The following is a 7668-nucleotide window of genomic DNA, read 5'->3' as shown; positions in this document are numbered from 1 at the left end:
CCTCACCGCGGCCCGGACCCACCTGCGCTCCTGCCCCGGTTGGGGCCTGGCCCGGGGCTGCAGCCCCCCGATGCGGCGGCAGCAGGAGGCCTGGCTCTCTCCCCACCGCTGAGGCGGACCGAGCGCCCAGCGCGGCGCGGCGGAGCCCAACGCTCGCCCCGAAACCCATTTGTTTGGCTAAAACGACGTGACGTCACGCGCCGGCCCAATCGACGGTTGGCCAGGGGAGGGGCTGCGGTACCAGGGGGTTGCAGCGACCCCTGCCGGGCACTCTGCGGTACTTCGGTCGCTGGGGACGGGAAGAGTGGGGCACTTAAAAAGGGTGAAGCGTCTGCGAGCCCCCAAGTGGTGGAAAAGAGTGAAAGCTGGAGGACTAGCTGTAACGGAACGAATCAAACCCTCAGGCTAGTCAGAACGGTAGAAACGCCAGTGTTCAGTCCGTAGAAAAGACCAGTTTATAAGCACTTATGGGTGCCTCTGGAGCTACAAATGGTATTAGATACGATTAGATATTCTCGTGGACTTGGGTTCCAATTTTGATTCGGCTACCGGCTTAGATTTCAGAGTTCGCATTTGTAAAAAGAGTACCTTTTATCCTTTTCTATGCAAATCATGACAGGAATACCTATCTGCTGCACAGAAACTTGCAAGGTTGGCAATCTCAAAATGTAGTCTGTAGAAGTTTAAGGAATTATAAAGAAATACAGAAAAGGTTTTTAATACTTTATTAATTTATTTAGTACTTTGAAGTCAGAGTGCCAGTGAGAAAACTTTTTATACCCAGGCTTTAAAATGATAATTGCTTTTATTGTAAAAACAATTTTAACTGTATTATAAAACAGAATAAAAACCCCTTCACACAAATACAGCCACTCTCAGCATCTAGTGTATTTTCCTTTAGACTTTTTTGTGCCATGCATATTTATTTTACAATGCTATCATAAAGTACACACAGTTTTGGGTCCTGTTTTTTCATGTATGTATTTTTCATATTTCAAATAAGCTTCATAAGCATTTTAACAGCTGAATAAAACTCTATTAAGTGGAGACGGGAGATTTACCGAATTAATTTTCCATTCTTGGACATATTCCCTTCTCTTTTTACCATTACAAAGAACTCACAGGACATACTCATAAATGTACATTCTTAAAGATGAATACCCTGCAATGGAACCATTAGGTGAAAGTGTATCAACAACATTTATAGTTACTAATACAAACTGCCAAAATGATTTTTTAGGGGCACCTAGGTGGCTCAGTCAGTTAAGTGTCGACTTCAGCTCAGGTCATGATTTCATGGCTCCTGAGTTCGAGCCCTGCATCAGGTCTGTGCCTACGGTTCAGAGCCTCGGGCCTGCTTTGGATTCTGTGCCTCCCTCTCTCTCTCTCTGCCCCTCCCTGCTCACACTCTCTCTCTCTCTGTGTCACAAAAATAAACATTAAAAAATTTAGTGAATTTTTAAAGGTAGTACCAAGTCATACTTAATTTAGCAGCTTTGATTTTAGCCAGCCCTTTAAAAAGTAGTTTGTCCAATTACAAAGCTACTCTGGTAAAATACTTATGTATAAAGTCTTAAATATCAAAAAGTAACCAAAATTAAAAGAATAAGGAAATATTTCCCATAATCTAACCACCAAGAAAAAAATCACTTAACTTCTCCATTTAGGCCTTTATCTATATACATAATTTTAATAAAAATTGGGGTGGGGACATCTGGGTGGGTCAGTCAATTAAGCGTCAGACTCTTGATTTTGGCTCAGGTCATGATCTCACAGTTCATGGGATCAAGGCCCACATCAGGCTCTGTGCTGACAGTGTGGACCCTGCTTGGGATTCCTTCTCTCTCTCTCTCCCTCTCTCTCCCTCCCTCCCCCGATCCTGCTTGCATCTGTGCACTCTTACACTCTCTCAAAAAAATATTTTTAAAAATTGGGGAGGGAATCATACTGTACATATTGACATCAAACTGATTTAATATCTGATCAGTATTACCTCAGTATATTATGATCATTTGAAACTTCTCTGGGTCATATTTTACTCAGAGTTCTAAAACTTCAATCCATCCTTTCAGGTTCATCTCAAACACTGTCCTCTATAAAACTTCTTGATTCCTTACAGGAATCAAAAAAATTGATTCCTCTCATTTTTTTCCCCTTTCCTTACAGCTTTTATTTTACTCCACACACATCTTCCATGTGTGTATTTTATACCTCTGCTAGATTCTAAACTGCTGGAGTACAAGGATTATATCCAAATATCCATCAAAAGGTCCTATACTTGATACTGCTCAAATGTTTAATGGATAATTATAACCATGTTAATCTGTACTTTTCTCATGATGGTAGAAAAGCATGATATCCATTTTATAACAGTGCTTACTGCAGTTCATTAATATCAATATTTATTGCTTTACAATATTTGATCCAGACACTATTCTGTGTATCACATACATTCTTTCATTTAATCAGGAAAACACCTCTGTGAGGTGTTATTACAGATGAGGAAACTAAGGTTTGAAGACTTAAACCACTTGACCAGGATTGCACAGGTGGTATAGAGCCAAACTTAGCAAAGACTCTATCTAGCATTTTACCATATCACTGTATTGTTTGGGGGAATTTCAGATGAGTTAAAGAGATTGTAACTACAAAGCACAGCAGAGATATCATTAAACTGAAATGACAATGGTTTCCATGTCAATAGCACGTCTTCATTGTCAAAAGTCCCATTAGAGTCTAGGTAGTCGAATTCAATGTTTTTCAAGCTGTCTATGGTTAAGGACCAGTTTGGTTTTTTTTCTTAATACGTTGTAAACTGATGGTTTTGTAAAATACAATAAAACTAGAAAATAAGAAAAATGAAAATTAAAAAAGACAAAAGCCCAAATTCTTTATTTTTAAATTTGGCTCACATAAAATTACTCTATCACATTGCTAGTAAAGTTTCTAAAACTCTTACTCTCAATTTCTGTTCTTATCACAGACTAATTCTAAAGCTGGTCAGTGGGGCCACACTTTGAATAGCACTCCTTTAGGAGAAATAAGAGGAGGAGGCGGTGAAACCATTTTAGGCAAGTCTTTCCCTTGATTCTATTTCTCCATTTACACAATGGGAATGATCCGCACAAAACAAAGCCACTGGAGCTAGTGCAGTGCATCAGGCTACAGACCCTGTAACAGGTTCTGAGGAGGGAGCTCCCCAAAAAGGCGCCAGTGTGGCACAGTGAGCCCACAGGACCGAGGAGGAGCTGAAAGAGGAGCAAGATAAAGGTGGCCCAAGCAGCAAGCTCCTAAATATGTATAGTATACAACTTTGGTTTTTCCATCAATGATTAAAACTTAATCATTTCAAGAATGCCTGGGGAGCTCAGTCAGTTAAGCATCCAACTTCGGCGCAGGTCATGATCTCGCAGTTCATGGGTTCAAGCCCCGCGTCAGGCTCTGTGCTGACAGCTCAGAGCCTGAAGCCTGCTTCAGAGTCTGTGTCTCCCTCTATGCCGCTCCCCTGCTCACACTCTCTCTCTCAAAAATAAACATTTAAAAAAACTAAAAAAATGTAATCGTCTCACACCAGCAACCATACTGAATCAAACAGGTTTGTTTGTATAGACATGGTTTCATTACTCCTGTCTGCTCAGAATAAAAACTGAAAACCTTCTACTTATTCCTTAATAAGTTCACTCCTACCTCCAAAGGAAAAACAACATTTCATCTTCCTCCACACCCCCAAACTCTTGATCCTTAACCTACACCCTCCTCTGCAATGAAAAGGAAAGCAAGAGAAAGCCTCCAGTAGACTTTGCATCTATGTCCATCCTTACTGCAGAACTAGGTCACTGGGTGTGAAAATGCCTTTCCTATCTAAACTATTATGAAGCTTAAATAAGAAAGAGGTGAAAGAGCTGTCAAGTTTACCAAGTTAAAAGCACACACTTCAAGAGGTCTCAAAAAAGTCACTGGAAGCCCTGAGCCCCAATGCATGTATGCAGCATGATGGTGGCAGTGGGAGGCTGGGAGAGGCTACTCGGCCATGAGACATAACTTCGTTCACTATAAATAGAAAAACAACTAAAGAGAAACAGAAGGACAAAGGCAGCAAACTGCCAACAGATATGAGTGTATCTCATAACAGATGTGGATTGTGAGGGACATAGAGTTGAAAAGTATTGAAATCAGAAAATCATAGTTCTTATCCTTTTTTGGATCTGTGGCACCATGAAAATCTGATAAAAGCTAAAAACCAAGAGACTCCCTTCATGGGGGGGAGACAAATAAAGGATATATACACATAATATTTACAATAATTTTAATTTCTTCAAAAAAGTCCTTTACATTCACTGACTTTATGGTGAACTGCATGCTTATAAAAGGGAATAAAAGAAATGCAGGGTGATAACTGACAGCTTCCTCCAGTGAAATGGCAACTCAGTCAAGGTCCCAAGATCTCTTTTCCCTGTGATATTGCCCTTAGAAGCTTACATTGTTTTCAGTGCCCTTTGACTTTTCAGATGATGGTTTCTACAACACCAACCCAATGGTTCACAGCAATTTCCATGTGTATCCTACTTTTTTTTTTTTGAGAGAGAGAGAGAGAAGGTGCAAGTGAGTGAGGGCAGAGAGAGAGAGAGAATCCCATGACGGGTAGAGAAAGAGAGAAGCAGGGCTCACCCAAAGCAGAGCTTGAGCTTACCCAATGCAGGACTCAAACTCATGAACCATGAGATCATGACCTGAGCCCAATTCAGATGCTTAACCAACTGAGCCACCCAGGTGCCCCATATGTATCCCACTTATTGATGCACATAAAAGAGGCAATCCCTCCCAAGCTCCTCATGATTAACACTTAGGTAGATTTGATACCGGGCTATAATGGTTTCCTAGTTTTATTAGAAATATAAACCTAAGCAACAGTGTCCATTCCTGATGTTCCTCTATTTAAAATCTCTATGTAGGACTTCCAGTAGTGGCGATTCAAGCTGCCAAAGCAAAATGAGTCAAAGTGGTGGTCAGGGCTCTGGAGGTGGCAACAAGGATGACAGGGACAAGAAAAAGAAATACGAACCTCCTGTACCAACTAGAGTGGGGAAAAAGAAGAAGAAAACAAAGGGACCAATGCTGCCAGCAAGCTGCCCCTGGTGACACCTCACTCAGTGCCAATTGAAGTTACTGAAGTTTGGGGCACCTGGGTGGCTCAGTCGGTTAAGTGACCAGCTTCAGCTCAGGTCATGATCTTGCGGTTTGTCGGTTCGTGTGCTGACAGCTAGCTGAGAGCGTGGAGCCTGTTTCAGATTCTGTGTCTCCCTCTCTCTCTAACCCTCCCGTGCTTGTGCTGTCTCTCTCTCAGAAATAAATAAAATATTAAAAAAATAAAATAAAACTACTGAAGTAAGAATTAAAGATGATCTTCTCATGGAGAATGAATTCATTAGAAATCAGGAACAAATGAAGACTTTAGAAGAAAAGCAAGAGGGGGAAAGGTCAAAGGTAGATGATTTGAGGGGGACCCCAATGTTGGTAAGAATGTTGGAAGAGATCATTGATGACAATCATGCCATCATGTCTGCATCTGTGGGCTTAGACCACTACATCAGCATTCTTTCCTTTGTAGACAGGGATCTGCTGGAGCCAGGCTGCTCAGTCCTGCTCAACCACAAGGTGCATGCCATCATAGGGGTGTTCATGGATGACATGGATCCCTTGGTCACCATGATGAAGGTAGAAAAGGCCCCCATAGGGGACGCCTGGGTGGCTCAGTCGGTTGAGCGTCCAACTTCGGCTCAGGTCATGATCTCACGGTTCGTGGGTTCGAGCCCCGCATCGGGCTCTGTGCTGACAGCTAGCTCAGAGCCTGGAGCCTATTTCAGATTCTGTGTCTCCCTCTCTCTCCGATCCTCCCCTGCTCATGCTGTCTCTATCTCTCTCTCAAAAAATATTTTTTAAAAAGGCCCCCCTAGGAAACCTATGCTGATACTGGGGGGTTAGACAACAAAATCCAGTAAATTAAGGAATCTGTGGAGCTTCCTCTCACTCATCCTGAATATTATGAAGAAATGGGTATAAAGCCCTGAAAGGGGGTCATTCTCTATGATCCGTCCGGCACAGGTAAAACCTTATTAGCCAAAACAGTAGTAAACCAAACCTCAGCCACTTTCTTAAGAGTGGTTGGCTCTGACCTTACTCAGAAGTACCTAGGTGATGGGCCCAAACTCGTTCAGGAATTGTGTCTAGTTGCACAAGGACATGCACCATCCATTATATTTATTGATGAAATTGATGCCATTGGAACAAAAAAAAATATGACTCAAATTCCAGTGGTAAGAGAGAAATTCAATGAACAATGTTGGAATGGTTGAACCAGTTGGATGGATTTGATTCAAGGGGTAACATGAAAGTTATCATGGCCACGAACAGAATAGAAACCCAGGCCACAATGACAGGAAAATTGAGCTCCCCCTACCTGATGAAAAGACTAAGAAGTCCATCTTTCAGATTCACACAAGCAGAATGACACTGGCCAATCATGTAACCCTGCACGACTTGATCATGGCTAAAGATGACCTCTCTGGGGCCGACATCAAGGCAATCTGTACAAAAGCTGGTCTGATGGCCTTGAGAGAAAGTAGAATGAAACTAATGAATGAAGACTTCAAAAATATCTAAGGAGGGGCGCCTGGGTGGCTTAGTTGGTTGGGCATCCGACTTTCGCTTAGGTCATGATCTCACGGTTCGTGGGTTCGAGCCCCGCGTCGGGCTCTGTGCTGACTGCCAGCTCAGAGCCTGGAGCCTGTTTCAGAGTCTGTGTCTCCCTCTCTTTCTGACCCTCCCCTGCTCACGCTGTCTCTCTCTTTCTCTCTCCTAGAAATAAAAAAAAATATTTTTAAAAAAAATCTCCAAGCCTTTAAAAAAAAAAACAAAACCAAAAATATCTAAGGAAAATATTCTTTATAAAAAACAAGAAGGCACCCCTGAGGAGCTCTATCTGTAGTGACCACATTTGCCTTCAAGGAAGTGGTTGGGCGTTCCTCAGAGGGATGAGGTTGGGAAGTTACCCAGAGGAACTCACGCTCCAGTTGATCTTTCTTAGCAAAACCTCCTGTGTACTTTTTTGAGCATGATGTGTAGGATGCCCACCGGGGTGTCTTCATATGTTGGCCATGTGCAGTGCTCTCCCCCCAATAAAGCGAGCTCCTTCTCAAAAAAAAAAAAAGTAAAATAAAATAAATTAAATTAAATAAGATAAAAAAGATAAAATAAAAAAATAAAATAAAATAAAATAAAATCTCTCTGTAGTCCCTGGAATCCAAGTGCTGAAGTTCAACAGGAAACAATGAAAGCATTTTGTTAGCTCCTCTATCAAGTCAGGCAATCTCTGTTTCATCACAGGGCCTTCAGGTCTACTCATTCCTCAGCCTAGAAGATTCTTCTCTCCCCTCTCTGTAACTGGTTAGCCCTGACACAATCTTAGGTATTGGCTTAAAGTCTCCACAGAGCACTGGAGATGCCAGAATTTATGTTTAGGAGAGACTTTGGAGGAAAAGGGAAATATGCTGGGAACTTAAAAGTCTATTTGCCTAGCAAGTCTCATTTTTGCTTAAATTTTATTTTCATTGAGGGTGACATGCAGAGGCGGCTGAAGCCTCTTCAAAACAGAACTTCCTTACTCATCCT

At 42.0% G+C, this 7668-nt stretch overlaps 1 protein-coding gene and 1 pseudogene across 8 annotated transcripts in view; one reads left to right on the top strand and one right to left on the bottom strand.

The window, feature by feature from the left end:
* FBXO34 (F-box protein 34) overlaps positions 1 to 146 on the bottom strand; it is an 84258-nt gene extending 84112 nt beyond the window's left edge. For all 8 annotated transcript variants that reach the window (XM_077768363.1, XM_077768336.1, XM_077768390.1 and 5 more), the window contains exon 1: positions 23 to 146. The gene's annotated coding sequence lies outside the window, so the exon portion shown is untranslated. The remainder of the gene's footprint in view (positions 1 to 22) is intronic.
* Positions 147 to 5390: 5244 nt separating this feature from the next.
* LOC144235706 (26S proteasome regulatory subunit 4-like) lies at positions 5391 to 6985 on the top strand (annotated as a pseudogene).
* Positions 6986 to 7668: the final 683 nt, after the last annotated feature.

This window comes from Crocuta crocuta, unplaced genomic scaffold (assembly GCF_008692635.1).
Source record: "Crocuta crocuta isolate KB4526 unplaced genomic scaffold, BGI_CrCroc_1.0 scaffold10, whole genome shotgun sequence".
In the NCBI taxonomy this organism is placed as follows: domain Eukaryota; kingdom Metazoa; phylum Chordata; class Mammalia; order Carnivora; family Hyaenidae; genus Crocuta; species Crocuta crocuta.
This window is presented reverse-complemented; position numbering and strand designations above follow the sequence as displayed.